The sequence below is a fragment of the Dipodomys merriami genome, unplaced genomic scaffold (genome assembly GCF_024711535.1).
Source record: "Dipodomys merriami isolate MVZ:Mamm:240054 unplaced genomic scaffold, mDipMer1.0.p SCAF_11, whole genome shotgun sequence".
NCBI classification, from domain to species: Eukaryota; Metazoa; Chordata; class Mammalia; order Rodentia; family Heteromyidae; genus Dipodomys; species Dipodomys merriami.
The window spans coordinates 34531998-34549009 of NW_027202382.1; positions in this window are offsets into that span (position 1 = coordinate 34531998).

The following is a 17012-nucleotide window of genomic DNA, read 5'->3' on the forward strand; positions in this document are numbered from 1 at the left end:
AGTACTTTCCACACAAAAACTACCTTAGCCTTGTTTGAGTGAAAGGGTCTGTCTGACTCCTGCATGATATTTAACAGTGTCCTGAGATGTTTTTGAATATGAAAACTTAAATTGGGACAAGGACAGGACTGACACCTGGTGGGAAGAGGCCAAGAGGTCTTGCTTAGCATCCTGTCATACGTGGAAGCCCCTCCCCCAATGACAGAAGATGTTGACCTCAGGGCATCTCCAAATCACCAGTGGTCCAAAGCCTCCTACCTTGGCTAATGGCTTCTAAGTTAATGTAATTAAACTTTAGCACTAGGCTCCTGAGAGGAGATGCATTTGAATCACTTCAGTCTATTCCTCAAGAGGGCCTATGTTAATTGGATGAATGGAAGAGCCAGTAAGTTGTTACAAACCCCTCAAAGGAGAATTTAAAGAACTCATCATAGGCTGACATAGATCTGCAAAATGGGTCAATATCTAAAAAGAAATCAATTGTGTTCCATTGGATGTAATTTGTGTCCCTAAGGGACAGTAACCATTTGCCTTTTATCAGTTTACCTTCCATTTAAAAGGAGCGATAAAGTATCTCAAAGACGATGATACATAACACGATATAAAATTAGTTCAATATGAATGCTCATCCAAACTGAAACCACTTTAGGTTGGTCATTTCAACAAAGGAGAGCTTAGCCTGAATCTATGCCTTTTCTTTCGTCAGTGTATGAAATAAGCAGGATCCCCTGTCATCTTTGGTTACCTTCTATGTTCATATCATGAGGGATCCAAAAGACTGCAAGAGTAGAAGGATATTTCTCAAATATACTGCATGAAAATAAAAAAATATGTTGAACCACTTTCAAATGACCCTTTTGACCCAGAAACAGGAAATGTATCTGGCCTCCCAAAGACCAGATGACTAATTAGGACACATATTTTTCTTGTCCCCTCCAAGGTTCCGTGGTTTCTTATACCTGCATCACCCTGCACACTCCCATCACCCTTCTCTAATGAACCCATTTTTGCCTTTCATCCTTCTACTTATACCATATTTCCCATGGCCCCATCAATAATGGCAGGTCAAGCTCCCTGGTGACAAGCTGGCCAGTCCTGTGCTCATCAACTCTGTATCCCAACTCCACATTTCTAGGAGAAATGTCTAAATGGCTTACCCGATGGGTTAATTCCCTCATGGTATTTCAATGTTTTCCAAGCAGCTGTGGTAATACACAGTAGAACCATATACTACTACTTACTACACAGAGAAGAGCATCCCTATGGAAAAAGAAACAGGAGTAGGAGACATTTTATGTATTTCCATATGTTTACTTAAATACACCTGAGATCAATTATTTTTCAAGTCACCGGAAAAGGAATCTTTTTATATGGAAAACAAAAGGAAGGATCCTGAAAAGATCAGTAGATTCTCACTGCATTTTATTAATTCTCCAGCTCTTTACAGTATGTCCATTTTAGAGCCCATGGGGGGATTTCTCTAAATAAATGATTGTGTTTTCTTCCATCCAGGAAACAGAATTTACTTGTGCTGCCTCTGACAGCTCTTTGTTTGAGATACTCTTAAGTCATTGCTCTAGGCACTATGGGGTAATATTTTATATTTCAAGATACAACTGAATCTTGCTCACACCTTCTGACATAATTTGTACCAGTTGGAAAATTTGGTATACTAGCATTAGACTGGAAGGTAGACACAGGGAAATTTGTGATATAAATATCTAGGGACATTGCTATCCATTTTTTTTGTTATTTCTTTTTTTATATATATTTTTATTGTGAAAATACTGTACAGAGGGGTTACAATTACATGGGTAAGATAAGATTATCAAGCATTGCAGCCTGCTGCTTTGTTTCCCCTTCTCATCCCTTCCCATCACCCCCTCCCCTCCCCCCCCCACCAAAGTTGTAAAGTTCGTTTTTCGACAAAACTACTTGTACATCTCATTGTTGCAATGGGTCCTCCTGTATCCCTGTTTTAACAATTTGTTTTTTCCCTTCCCCTCCACATATACCAACATCATATATAGTGAAAGCAGGGGTTATACCACGGGGGAGGGACATACAAGGCAACAAAGACATAATCTTATAACTATGTTAGAAACAATCACATGAAAGATCTCTCTCTTTTTTTTGTCAGTCGTGGGGCTTGAGCTCTAGGCTTGGGAGCTGTCCCTGACAATTCACATTGCTATCAATTTTATCTATCCAATGAGACCACAAGAAATATACTATCACATTCTTTCCAGAACATATATACTGGTGAAAAGCATTCTGAATGAGTTATATCAGTATCTTTATTTTGTTTATGCAAAATAAGCTTGAAGGACTAATGTGATTTGTTAATTTTAAAAAGATCCAGTGAGAAATTTAAAACTAATTTAAATGCAAGGCACTGGTGGCTCACACTGTAATCCTAGCTACTTAAGAGGCTGAGATCTGAGGATCATGGTTCAAAGTCAGCCTGAGCAAAAATGTCTTTGTGAGACTCTTATCTCTAATTAAACACTCAAAAACCAGAAGTAGAGCTGGGGTTCAAAGAGCACTAGCCTTGAATAAAAGAGCTCAGGGATAGTGCCCAGGACCTGAAGTCAAGCACCACAACCAGCAATAAATAACAACCACCAAAAAATTAAAAAACTAATTCAAGAGATGTTAGGCTCTTCATTTTCCACAAATGATTGCATATGATATTATGTAAAGTACTACAAAAATTTTATCCTAGAAAGGACTATACTCTAGAGTAGTGAAAATTCTGGTAGTAGGCAGATCTATGTTCAAGTTTTGGCTCTGAAACTGCCTAGTTGTATGTATCTGAGGAGGTTGCTTCTCTAAATTCTACCATGTGTAAAATAGGGTAAGGTGTCTACCAGGAACTATTGTAGAATAAAAATGAATAACTTAACATGAAAGAACAAACAATCCAAATCCAACATAATAAGAGAAGCTGTAGAGCCATTAGCTCATTTTACTACTGTGAAAAAATAAGGATGTGGACAAATCAATGATTTGGAAAAAATCACAGACCCAGGTCATATTGCCTAGTTGTATTAGTCATATTATTTGGGCTTAAGCCAAAACTAGCAAAGTGCTACCATTGTGACACTAATTACCAGCTAATTTTTCAATCCCATTCGTGGTATAGAGCTGTACCAAAGAAATTGGAAATCTGGTCTTGTTGAGAGAGCTACCACTTATTAGCTGATTTAACAGTAGGCTGGCGACTTCATTCTCATGAATGTCTAATTTCTCATATAAAAATGAATAAAATAATCATTGCTACCATGAAAACATGTAAATAACTGAAAGTAGGATAATAATATTTAATAATTATGTTATTACAATGGAGGAGAATGAAGAAGAGATTTATAGCAAAGGAATGAGGGATTGTTGGTCATCACTTTAAAATGAACAGTGCTTTTCTTGAGAAGAAAGACAGGGAAAGCTGTCGCATCTACAAGCTGAGTCTGCTCATGTGGAGGCATGGCTACAGGATGGTAGAGCATCTCTTGAATCTTTGAGCAGAAGCCAAACCAGCAGCAAGCGTGGAAAACATCATGTCATGAGCTGGTCCTCTCTCAAAAACACTCAACTTGGCTCAGAGTTATGCTGACATTTTTTCAACTGCTTTTCAGGAATGAAAATGACTTGAGATATATCACTGTACAATTATTCATGTTTCAGCCTCCCAGCCACATTCCCAAATAAGCAAACTCTGTGAATTAATCAAAATAAAATTCTCCCACTATCATATCCACTCTTTCCAAAACTAATGTTGGTTCCATTGTCATGTCTACCTGAAATCCTTTGACAATTCTTTTCAGCTTATGAAAACTATACCATCTCCCCGCCCCCCCCCACCCCCCCCCCCCCGCCTCCCAGTCCCAGGCCAAGTACTGCCTATGAAAATCTTATTTTATTCTCAAGGCTAAGTTTAAGTGGCACTCTATTATTAAAATTCCACCATCAAGGTAAATTATGTCTTAAGTTGCATTATCATTTGTCTTTTGCTATTATGTTAAAAGGGCCTTAAAGACAGAATGAACATATCCATTGACTTGACTTGAAATGCATGAGTCTTTACCCAAATAGATGTCAATATTGGCTAAATTGAATTTATACTGTTTTTACCTCTTAAAAAAAAGAATGAAAGTTTAAACAACTCTTTGTTTCTTTTATTACTTTTTCAATTTTGTACCAGTACTTGGAGTTGAACTCAGAGCCTGGAAATTGTCCTTTAGTTTTTTTGTTTTTGTTGCTTTTGCTCAGAACTAGAACTACAGCATTATTTCTTGTTTTGGGTACTTAATTGAAGATGAGAGTCTCATGGATTATCTTGCCCAGACTGTCACTGAACCATGATCCTCAGATCTTGCCCTCCAGAGTGGCATAAGCCACTGGTACCTCACTTTTTTATTTTTTCTCTTCTCTTCTCTTCTCTTCTCTTCCTCTTCTCTTCTCTTCTCTTCTCTTCTCTCCTCTCCTCTCCTCTCCTCTCCTCTCCTCTCCTCTTCCCTTCCCTTCCCTTCCCTTCCTTTCCCTTCTCTTCTCTTCTTCCTTCATTCTTTTTCTTTCTTTTTCTTTCTTCCTTTCTCTCATCTTCCTTCTTTCTTTTCCTTGTTCCTCCTCCTCCTCCTCCTCCTCCTCCTCCTCCTCCTCCTCCTCCTCCTCCTCCTCCTCCTCTTTTTTTTTAAAGTGGGGTTTGAACCGAAGGCCCTAGCTTGTTAGGTAAATGCTCTATACATAAGCCATGCCCTCAATGCTTTTGGCTTTGCTTATTTTTCAGATAGTGCCTTTGTCCAGGTTTGCCTGAGACCAGGATTGTCTTACTTATGCTTTCTGGATGGTTGTGATTCCTTATGCTAACCACAATTTCCAGCTATCTGTTGAGGTGAGCTCTCAGTAACTTTTGTTACCTAAGTTCACCCTGAACATCAGTCTTTGTGATCTCTGTTATTTGGCTAGCTTAAAGTACCCACAAGACCATTATGCTTAGCTTTTACAATTTAATTTCTATCCAATCTCCTCTCTCTTTTGAGTGAAACAGAGTTCCAAACTAGTGACCCAAGAGGATTTTTTCTAGAAATTAAGTTAGTTACTACTTACTGATCACTTGGAGTGTACTAGTCACAGATCTAAGTTTCCTATAAGACATCTTTCAATTGTATTCTACAATGATCCCATGTCATAGATTAATAACCCAAAAAATGGAGAGATCAATTTCTTTGAGGTTCTGCAAGTAATATTAGATTCTGGATTTGTTCTCAGGTTTCCTTGCCTTAATCACTACAGATACTCCTCCAGAGCTAAAGCAGGAGCCATCCCATGTTCAATGTGAAGGGATTTTCAGGACCAAGGACAGCATATGTCTTGTGCTTATTTTTCTTCCTCTTGGGATGTAGCCATCCCTGGCTTGTTTTCTAATCCCTGCATCCACCATCCCAATGCCTAGTGAGAATAAGCTAGGACCAGCCTGAGGTAAACTCAGCCAGAAAGGCCGGTGCTTGAACCGTAAGAATGGTAATGCTGCAATGAACATTCCCAGCTATTTTGTCCTCAACACAGAGCATTATGAAAGGCTGCAGGGATGGTAAAACAGTACCCATTGCCCATTCCTTCTCTCTCTCTCTCTGTAATGTAGCCAGAGACTTAAATACGATTGAGTTAATCTTTGAAGAAAACAGAAAATACTGTAACAATAAAGGCCGTAACATGGTTACAAATGAGAGCTACTGCTCCCTTCTGCATTCTAAATTCCAAGGATAATTCTGCGGAGCTTCATTACCAGAGTATAATTGTGTTATAGAACTCTAAATCACCCTGCTACACTTAACTGGCAATAACATTAAGATAGCGCAGATATTCATTTTAATTAAAACATAGCCTCAAACTATTCCATGCTATAAGAGGCAAAACTTTCTCTGCCCCCCCCATACTTAACACAGAAACTTTCATTGGTTAGCACACCCATGGCCAGCAGTAGACAGGAGACTTAAACACAATTAGAAAATCCTCCCTTATAAGCCAGGGACAGTTAATGCTTTGCTGAAGAAGATGAATAACAGGAAAGCAGGTACTGGATTTAATCATTTTCTAATATATGAGGCACTGGAAGCAATTGTTTTAAAGAGGTTGAGGTTTCAAGACAATCAGTTCAACAGCCAGGCAAATAGAAAGTAAGATGCAGTAGTGCTAATATTAACAAAATCCTTGCTAGCTGACAGTCTTCCATAATTTCTTATTGCCTGTAGCACATTCATTTATTTAACAGATACTGAACATCTTTTTTTGTTGGTGGTGGTCATGGGGCTTGAACTCTGGACCTGGGTGCTTTCCCTCTGCTCTTCAGCTCAAGGCTAGCACTCTACCACTTGAGCCACAGTGTCACTTTCACTTTTCTGGTGGTTTATTGGAGATAAGAGTCTCACAGACTTCCCTGCCCAGGCTGGCTTTGAACAGCGATCCTCAGATCTGAGCATCTTGAGGAGCTAGGATTATAGGCGTGAGCCACTGGCACCTGGCTTGTACATCTCTTTTGTGCTGCATGTTAAGGATACATCTATGAGTAGACTCTGTTGCCTTCTCGCAACTATATGTCAAGGAAAACTGACATAAAAGAAGTAATTTCTTTATACAATGTTGTATGGAAGATATGTTCTTAAATTTTGTTTTTTTCCATGGAGACAGGAAATTTGTCATGGGTTTTTGGATGCATGCACCAATTTTCTAGACAGACAAATAAATGATGAAGACAGGCAGAGGACCGTGTGCAGAAACAAGCTGTGTAGTGTAATCGAGGCTACTGGGGAGATTCCAAATAGCTTTGTATAGGAAGACCACAATACGTAAAGAACCCAGAGGAAAACTATGATTTAATACATTGGCTGTAGCTTCAAATTCAAAATTCCATCTAATGGTAAAATGAATGCAATTAATTCCATCTAATGGTAAAACTAACACCACTGCCATGATAAATGAGTCAGTAGCACTGACCCATAATTCTGAATGTATGAAGAAGAATTAGTCCATTTTTCATTCATCTCTTCATATGTTCTTTGAAATGCTAGATCTCCCTTCTCTTCCTTCATGGATGTCTCAGCTCAACACACATTTCAGAACTAGGCTAAAAACTCACTTCTTCTGGACTTTTCAATAGAGCAGAAGCTTTAGTTGATTCCTTTTAACTATAACAGTCTCTAGGGCTTGGAGTTACATATCTATGTTGAGCAGGTGAGGCCACTTTTCTAGGAGAATTTAACTCCTATGTCAAACACTTAATGAGTGATCTGGAATAGAGCTTAGGTAGCTTTATTGCACACTCCCCATCATAAGCAACTAGCCACATATGGCTTTTGAGCACTTTGTGTGTGGCTACTCTAAACTGATATTTTGAAGAAAAGACAAAAAAGAAAGTGTAGAATATCTTCACACACACACACATATGCTTATGTATATACTACTTACTGAAATAATATTTTTGCTTAGTGAGTTAAAGTATTGTATTATTAAAATTGATTGTATTTGTTTCTTTTTGCCTATTTCTTAATGCAGTTAGTAAGAAATTTTAAATCGCATGCAAGTTGCATTTTATTTCTGCCAGACATCACAGGTTCCATATGCCTAACTATCCTGTTGTTATTCTTTCTAAAAAATGAATAGAACAGCCGGGTGCTGGTGGCTCACGCCTGTAATCCTAGCTACTCAGGAGGCTGAGATCTGAGGATCGCGGTTCAAAGCCAGCCCGGGCAGGAGAGACCGTGAGACTCCTATCTCCAATAAACCACCAGAAAACCGGAAGTGGCGCTGTAGCTCAAGTGGTAGAGCGCTTGCCTTGAGCTGAAGAGCTGAGGGACAGTGCCCAGGCCCAGAGTTCAAGCCCCATGACCGACAAAAAAAAAAAAAAAGAATAGAACATAATTGAGAAATATGATAAACATTTTTTGTATCAATAACACAAGGTATATTAGGTTTACCATGGCTTTGGCCAAACGCCTGACAGAAACAACTTAACAGAGAAAAGATTTATCTTGCTTATGGTTTCAGGTGTTTGAATCTACCCTGATGGAAGGGCATGGTGGAGCAGCTTACAACAATAACCTAGTCACTCCTAGAAATAGACTCAAATGCACTCACAGGTGTGTTTTATTAATCTAAGAACTTCTCAACCCAAGAATGTTGGCAGTCAAGATTGGCCATCACACAGTGATAAAACAGAATGTATCACACGGTGACATAATGGAATGAATTCAGTAAGTAGGAGATAGGCTGTCATGTCATTAAGCAGACAGGATAGAAAGTCTGATGTATAATACAAAATTTAAGCTACAGCCTGGAAGACAGCCATGCTATGTTGTTGAACAGGCAGAGAACTGTCTGCATCTACTCTGAGTTTAATAGTTGATATCTATCCTAAAAAATTTATTCTATTTTAATAACTTAGTAAACAAACTAGCTTTAAAAACCTTTTCTGTTTTTTTTACCTACTCCAACCTTATACTTTCACTTAGCACCTCTATACCTCATTTGAACCTGTAAAACAAAAGGCTCTCCCTATTTCATTGCAGCATGCTTATAAAGTAGAGAGTAAAAAGTATCTGCATGTAAGCATTTAAGTGTAACTTTTCCCTTTCTTCTCCATTTTGCTGCTGAACTTGTATATAGTGGGTAAAATATCGATGCTCTGTGTATTACCAACCATTGTGGACACTGTCATGGGGTCTTGCCCATGTGTAATAAGAAGTAAACCAACATTCCTTATCGAGTATCCAAAGAATATAGAGCAAGGGTGTTTACCAGACCAGGAGCTATTGGGACATTTTTAGCCTAAGTTGGGCATTGTCTCCCAGTAACATCTGTTGCCAGATTTCTTCTAGTTATTTGACTATAATTCCAAAGTGCTTTTCCAAGCATTCCCTTCAGTTGCATTTGTAAAGCTTTTAAAGAGTTGACAAAGTGCTTCCACATCCATTTCATCTTCACAATTGCCATACCAGGTTAGAAGAGCAGAAGCATTAAAAACGAATGCAAGGTACAAAGTAGCATCTGTGAAGCTGAACTAGTTAAAAAGGGCAGAATTAATCCTTTGAGTTTGGAAGGATTTCTTATCACACTATATGGGTCTCTCTAAATTAGTTGTCTTTGCTATTACATTTTCAGAGTTTTGAAAACATACTAATAATCTCCACCCTATGAAACTATGTTTTATATCCACTTCTCTATGTCTGAGTATTTTTTTAGTATTTTTATAGAACAGCACTCCAAAACGTATGGAGTGATTGGGCACATTTGTTTCACTCATGGGAAGCTCAAGGGGTTGTTTCTCTCTCACTCACTCACACTCTCTCTCTTTTGACTGATTTGCTAAATCCAAATTCTAAAGCACTGAGAGGGATTGGAACTCTTCAACCTGTGAGAAAGACACTTGGCACCCTCCCCAGGCTTGACGATGGAAACAGACAATGCCTGAGGCTTCCAACTCAAGATTTCAAATATTTCTAATTTCTTCAATTTAGCTTCATTTAAATTTTACTGAGAGGTAATTGCACTGAATTAATATACTTGCAATTATGCTGAAATCAATCCATTAACATCTTGAAAATTCTTATTAATCTGGCAGCAATGTTATGGATAAAAACAGAAATACATCCTCTGTTTGGAGTGTAGATTAATATAATAAGAATGCTGGAGTTAATTTATCCAGGATATGAATTTCTTGAGACAAGAGAAGTATGAGTTCGTGTTCTGTTTTCTGCGTTGCAAAGTGCTGCTTTTGAGTACCTGAAGAGAATATTTGCATATGAGAGTACCTGGATCCACTTGGCTTCATTCCGATTTCATCAAAGGGAACCTGATTAAAAGTTCAGGCTACAGAACCATGTGTCTTTATGCACTTGCTAGCCTTTCAGTATCTCTTTATTCTTCTTTTCCAACTATATACTTGAGAGAAGCATATGTCACATTTCAACTTTATATTTAGTATAGTCCTCAAATTTTAGTAAATATGTTTAATGAACTGCCAGTGGCTGATGTTCATCACACAATGATAGTGTGAATGATTATACTAAACCACCAGTGATCAAACTGATCTGATAATTATTGTCCATCAAACCATTCATTCAGTGGCTGTTTACAAAATATCAATTGTCTCTCTGCTGGTTATGTATCAGCGAATAAAACTGATATAAACCCAGAAGTCATGGTGTTTACAATTTAGTGGGAGAGAAAAACATTAAGAAAGTAAATAAATAAATAAATAAGCAAAGTTATCATTTAAAATTCTAAAATCATAGGACATGTAAAGACCACAATGAAAACAAAATTCAGTGAAGGGGAAACGAAACACTTGCCAGATAAACATTACAGGTTCATTCTGTATTCCAACCTTTTTTTAACCTCCTAGAGCACTGGTTCTGCAGCAAGTGCACAAGATTATCTTGGGTAAGTCAATATTGGCCAGGTTTTATAATCTACAGGATTGGAAGATGGCCAGCATCATTTTACATATAAAGTCAATGAAGCATTGGAAACAGAAGACGGGCTTCATATGATTGTGTACCTATATATGATTATGTGCCTAAAGTATTTCTCTGCCAACTCTGTGAGGGAAAGTCTTAGTGAAGAGAACATCCCATTATGGCAGTCTAGGAGAGAAACAGTGGTATTTCTGGTAGCATGTGGGAAAGAGAGAGAAGGCTATGCCTATAAAGTTTTAATATGGGTCACAAAAATGGAAGAAAACTTGGCAAGTGCTTGCTTGGCTGTCATAGAACAAAGAACAAAGAGTCAAACATAACTTTAAGATTTGGGATTTGAGCATTTGAAAGATGGCAGTACTGCTCATTTTTTGAGATGGTAGGACAAAGGAAGATTTGTGGATGCTCTGGACATATAAGGAAGACATGGAAGTTAACAAATTCACAAATGTAAAATTCAAGGAGAAATTTGCACTGAAGACTTATTGAAGTGTCAATTTGTACATGGCATTTTAAGCAATGGAGATTGAACATTCTCTCCTCTTTTAAGGAAAATACATGGAGAATGAAGAAGGATGGGCATTTTAGAGGTTCAACATTTATAGATCAGGAAGAGTAAGAAAAATATATGAAGAAGACAAGGAGGAGCAGTCAGATGAAGGAAGGTATTACTAAAAAGTGAAGGTATTCTATCAGGAGAAAGGGTGAAGCTAAGAGGATGAATTAGATGTAAACAGAAATATAACTATTGGACTTGACCAATGAACATAGATAAGCTTGACAAGAACAGATTTGGTGTATTGCTAGAAATAAGATAGCTTGAAATGAACTGAGGAGTATTTGCCAGTAGCATTGATATGAATAGGTAACTTCCTTTTTTATTTAATGGAGTTGGCTATGACAGTAAGGTAAGTTGTTGACTGCTAAGTGATGGAGAATCCAGGAAGGAAGATAACTGAGAAAAAGGGGTATCAACGTGTGTTTGTATGAGAAATGGGGAGATTTCTGAAGATGGAGAAAGTGATGACAGAGGAGCAAGGCAGATGAAGGAACAGAAAACATTGTGAAATTGAAAAGAAGTGGAATCGTAGACCGCAAGGGTGGACTGACACCAATGGAAAACCAATGGAAATGCCTGTCAGCTGTGACAGGCAGATGCAGACAGGTGTCAATGTACACGAATTTATAGATGGGTGGACATTTTCTACTTTGTTAATGAAGTACTGGTGAAACTAAAGCAGTGAGTTTGTCCCAATGACTGTAAGATTTAAATGTTGTCTGCAGATGGAAAATGATTACAGAAACATGGAGAGGGTACAGTAAAGCATTTGCAGCAACTTTGATGATTATTGGCTTCTCTGTTTTGTTCAGAGGCCTGTGCAGGTGCATGAGGGAGTTATTTAGGATTGGATTCTCCTACATATAAAATCACAGGAATGAGTAGGGGTCAAAGGGGCAAAGAGCCTCTACAACGTGGTGATCATGACACTGGCACACAGAATCCAAGTGGAATCCAGAGGGAAGGAAAGTGAGAGGGAGTGTGGGGGTGGAGGGGACCCTGAGCTTAGAGACATGGGAATAGACATTTATATTTGAGATTGTGCAGGTAGTGTGGTTTTAGTGATATAACCTAAGAGCTGACCATAGGAGAAAGTAACTAAGGCAGATCTGAAGGATAATTCATGTGAAGTAAAGCTGAATACCCAAGAGATGTTAATGCTGGATGAGTTGGCCATCTGAGTTCTGACATTTCTGAGAATGAAAGAGAGGAAGACCTAGAAAGAGATTAAAGACAGGACTAAGTGGGACAATGACAATGACAATTTAAAACTAAGAAACAGGAAGTACTTGTTGCTCACATGGGTAATTCTACCTATGCAGGAGACTGAGATCTAAAGATAGAGGTTTGAAGCTATCCATGACAGATGCTCATCTCCAATTCACCAGTATGAAGCCTGAAGTGTAAGAGTAGCTGAAATAGTGGAGCACCAGTTTTTGAGATTAGGAAGGAAGGAAGGAAGGAAGGAAGGAAGGAAGGAAGGAAGGAAGGAAGGAAGGAAGGAAGGAAGAAAGGAAGGAAGGAAGGAAGGAAAGAGAGAAGAAAGGAAGGAAGGAAGGAGAGAAGGAAGGAAGGAGGGAAGGAAGGAAGGGAGGGAGAGAAAGAAAGAAAGAAAGAAAGAAAGGAAGGAAGGAAGGAAGGAAGGAAGGAAGGAAGGAAGGATGGATGGACAGAAGGAAGGAGATGGAAGAAGGAAGGCCAGCAGGAAGGGAGGAAGGAAGATGATAAGCAAAGAAAATGGAGAAAAAAAGAAAGAAGCATATTATGTATTTCCAAGAATGGACTTTTGCAAATCTTTAGACAGTAGCAATAGTGAAAGGGTATCCAATTGCTCCAAACACTGATCTGGAATATGTGATATAAGAGAAATACTACCACCTCCGTATGATTTTAGGGGATGCATTTCAGTGAAGACAAGGCAGTGAAAAACTCATAAAGTGAAATTTTGTCATTATGCTGCTTGCTCTTCCCCTCTTTGTCACTGCTTTTGATTTCTGTATCTTTTGTCTTGCATGTAAGTTTATCTGTTTGGGGGAGGGAAAGGGAGGACACAGAAATGGTGGGACAAAAGGAGAACCAATGTCGCAGTGATACTCATTAGACACTATGTTGAAAATGAACTATAAAATTGTCAGGGAAGGGGTCTAGGAGGGAAACCTGGGAGATAAACAAGGAGTGCCACTGTTCAAATAGAAATGTAGCCAGGCACCAGTGGCTCACGCCTGTAATCCTAGCTACTCAGGAGTCTGTGATCTGAGGATCACAGTTCAAAGCCATCTTGGGCAGGAAAGTCCATGGGACTCTTATCTCCAATGAACTACCAGAAAACTGGAAGTGGCGCTGTGGCTCAAATGGTAGAGAAGTAGCCTTGAGCTGAAGAGCTCAAGGGCAGGGCTCAGGCTCAGAGTTCAAGACCCACAATGACAAAACCAAACAGAAAGAAATGTACTCATTTCCTGACTTATGTAACTGTAACCTTTACAAAAACAATAAAAAAAGAATAGTGTCATGGAGACTGAGTCACAGATAAGTAATATTCATGGTTCTGAGCAGGAACTAGAGATCATGTGTTAAGAGGCAGAGAGACTGAAAAAATTTAAGACACTTACAGAACCTTTGGTGTACCATACATACCCTCTGCATCTCAGCCACTGGTATTCCTGTGATATGAGTATAGGATTCGGGAGGAAACAAGAATCTGGAAGGATGAGATCTCTGGCAATGTGGGACAACCCATGAATACAGTGATTGTAGAAAGCATATAAATTCAATCTGTGAACTGCATTTCTCTAGTTAAAACTAGATGATGAGTTGAGATTCAATCTATAGGTATGTTTACCTTCACAAATAAAGTATGGACAAATGTGGTCATATTACTACTTCACAAGAATAATGCATTCAGAACTGAAATAGCGATGTACATTTGTGTTAATATTGATGTGGCCTACGTTTGTTAATTTTTTGACATTCTCATTAGCATCTACTAGTTGTAGAAGAGGACCTCATTGTGACATGACTATTTATGTATACTTAATAGTCTCTCCTGCCACTCTCCCTCATTTCTTCTTCCCCATTCCCTAATTTTGACAAGCTTCATTATTCCAGTTCCACACATGTAAACTTATTAAGACTGTGTTTCTTATTCTCAATATGTCCGTGTGTTTTGAGTGGTTACTTCATCTTGATGAGCCTTGGCTTCCTCATGTGAAAAATTTAAAATATTGCCTGTGTCTACACAAGATCATCATGAAAGACAAGAAACAAATGCCTGGAAAACATTTTAAAAATTCCACTGATTTACAAAAACAATTGATTGGTGCTGTTATTGATTCTCCTCCATCCAGAGTATTGCCTGAATAAGGATCTTGCTTTTTAATTTTATTTATAAATAAATCAACCATATCTTTGTTCCAGTAGCAGTTAACAGTAAGCAAAATCTCAATTATTATTTTCTTTTACTACACGCACATAAAGTGGGAGAGACCCTGTGGAGACTGTGTGATAGATGCATTTAATGGATGCTTCACTCCAAACTTCTCTTCTGAGAACTCATTTCTTCCCCATGAAGGATTCCTGATATCCTATGTGACTCCTCCAGCCTGGAGTGGAAATGGTTCAGAGGTGTCTACAAGATCCACGATGCTGAGACTTGCATAGAACTTGCAAAACTGAAACCCAACTAGCTTCACAGTAGAGTGCACATAGAGATCCAGTAGCTGCCAGAAACCAAGTGGTTAACCTCCCTGAGTTCCAGTCTGTGGATTAGTTTCATTTTCCCCTTTCATGGCAGAACATGCACATAGATACAGCCTACCCATGAAGCCCTTTAACAAGATTGTTCATTTACTAAGTCCCCGGAAGTCCAAAGACAGAAACAGTGGGGATAATGCATGCACTCTGAGTAAGCTTCTAAAGTTAACAGTTTTATGCTAGCGATGCAAATACGGATGCCAATGTGTGAAGGGATGACAGTAACATTTCAGTTTTAAATACTTGGCTCAACTTGAGTGCATTGTACTGCCATGGTTTCAGCACTGTAGTATGAGGGTTAATAGTGAGGAAGACTCTATCGTCCCATTGCTTCAGTTCAAATCCTAATATCATCCTTTAGTCACAATTTGACACTGGGCAATTTGATTATGTTGTTTTTGCACATTTATGAAGTCTGCAATTCACTATCTATTTCATAGGGCTATTGTAAGGAAATAGGTATCTTATTAACAGCTAAGTGCTTTGTTAAGTAGCTGGCACATTTAATGTCCTATTTCATGTTAATGACAGTTGTTATTCCTCCACTCCGCTCTCCATATTTCAACTAAAGGACTCAGCAGCTCATTTGTTGTATGTGCCAGTACTGGGGTTTGAACTCAGGCCCGAGACACTCACCTTTAGTTTTGTTTTTTTTTTTTACACAAGACTGGTGCTCCATTACTTGAGCCACACCTCTACTTTTTTTTTGTCGGTCGTGGGGCCTGAACTCTGGACCTGGACTCTGTCCCTCAGCTCTTCAGCTCAAGGCTAATGCTCTACCACTTGAGCCACAGCCCACTTCGGGCTTTTTCTGCTTATGTGGTGCTGAGGAATCAAAACCAGGGCCTCACGCATGCAAGGCAAGCACTCTACCACTGAGCCATCTTCCCAGCCCACACCTCTACTTTTGACATTTTACTGTTTAACTAAAGATAGAGGTCTTACAGAGTTTCCTGCCTAGGCTGGCTTCAAACCTCAATCCTCAAATCACAGCCTCCTGACTGGATGGGATTACAGGCATAACTACCAGCACCCATCCCAATAGTTCATTTAAATCATCACAAGACTGAAACAGAATTTGCAAGCCAATTACATTGAGCAACAAGGTTGACAAAAAAAAAGGCACAGAAAGCTCCCAAAATTAGCCAACTAGAATGATTATTCCATAATCCTAAATCATTATGAAAAGGGTAAACAGTTATCTCAAGTGAAATAGATTGCATTTCCCAGGAATTGTGGCAAGGAGAAAAGTCTCAAGTGAAGCTTTTTGTCCTGGGCCCTAGGTAGCTGATTTGCCTCAAACAATCATTTTAACTCTGTCCTCCAACCGTAAAATGAAGAAAGTGGACAAGGTTTTTCTCCGTGATCACCTTGAACACAGGAAGTCTATAATCCCCTAGCCTAGTGCTCTGTTGTGCAGTGATACAAAATGGAAATTGCCAGTGCCGGTAAGTGAAACATCGACAGGAACTGGGCAGATAGCTGGCTATTACACAATGGGAAATGTCGAGAAAATAACCTTATGGAGTGGAAAGTATTGGATTGTCTGATTATGACTTACTCTCCAATATGAAGATATAAACATGCTTGGCTGCTCAAGGGTGAAAATGTGGTAATGTGTTAAAATGCTAATGAAATTGGAATCCTATAATAGATGTTTAGAACAGTTTAGATTATCAAGACATGGGACGTAAGAGAGCAGAGCTCATAAATCCTGGTGACAAGGCCAAAGTCCTCCGAACTCTCGAAACCATTAATAGTCTGACTCCAACTTGTGCGTGAAAGCTCATCTCCCTCTCACTCACTTGGGTGTGCCTGTGTTCAATCCAGAATGGGCCACTTCACACACAACAGGCGCCTCGGTTCTCTACACATACAGATTCTCTTGCTTCTACTCTCTCATTCACAGAGCTCCACCACCCCCACCTCGTAGCGCTCTCAGATACCGCCGTGATCTGCCCCTAGTGTACATTCTCTGTAAGCCACCATCCTAGGAAGTACTAGAGCTATCTTCTTTGTCATATATCCAACCATGCCTGTCTTGTTTAGAATTCTATAGTCATTTTTTTCATTGCCTTTTAGATAAAATCCAAATCTTCACTCTGGCTTGCAAGACCTTTCATGATCTACTAATCTGCTCCTTCTCTCTATTCGGTCTGTATCATTTGCTTCCTTACTTGATATGCTCCAGGCTTATTGTTGAAATTGCACTTTCTCAGACGAGGTAAGAT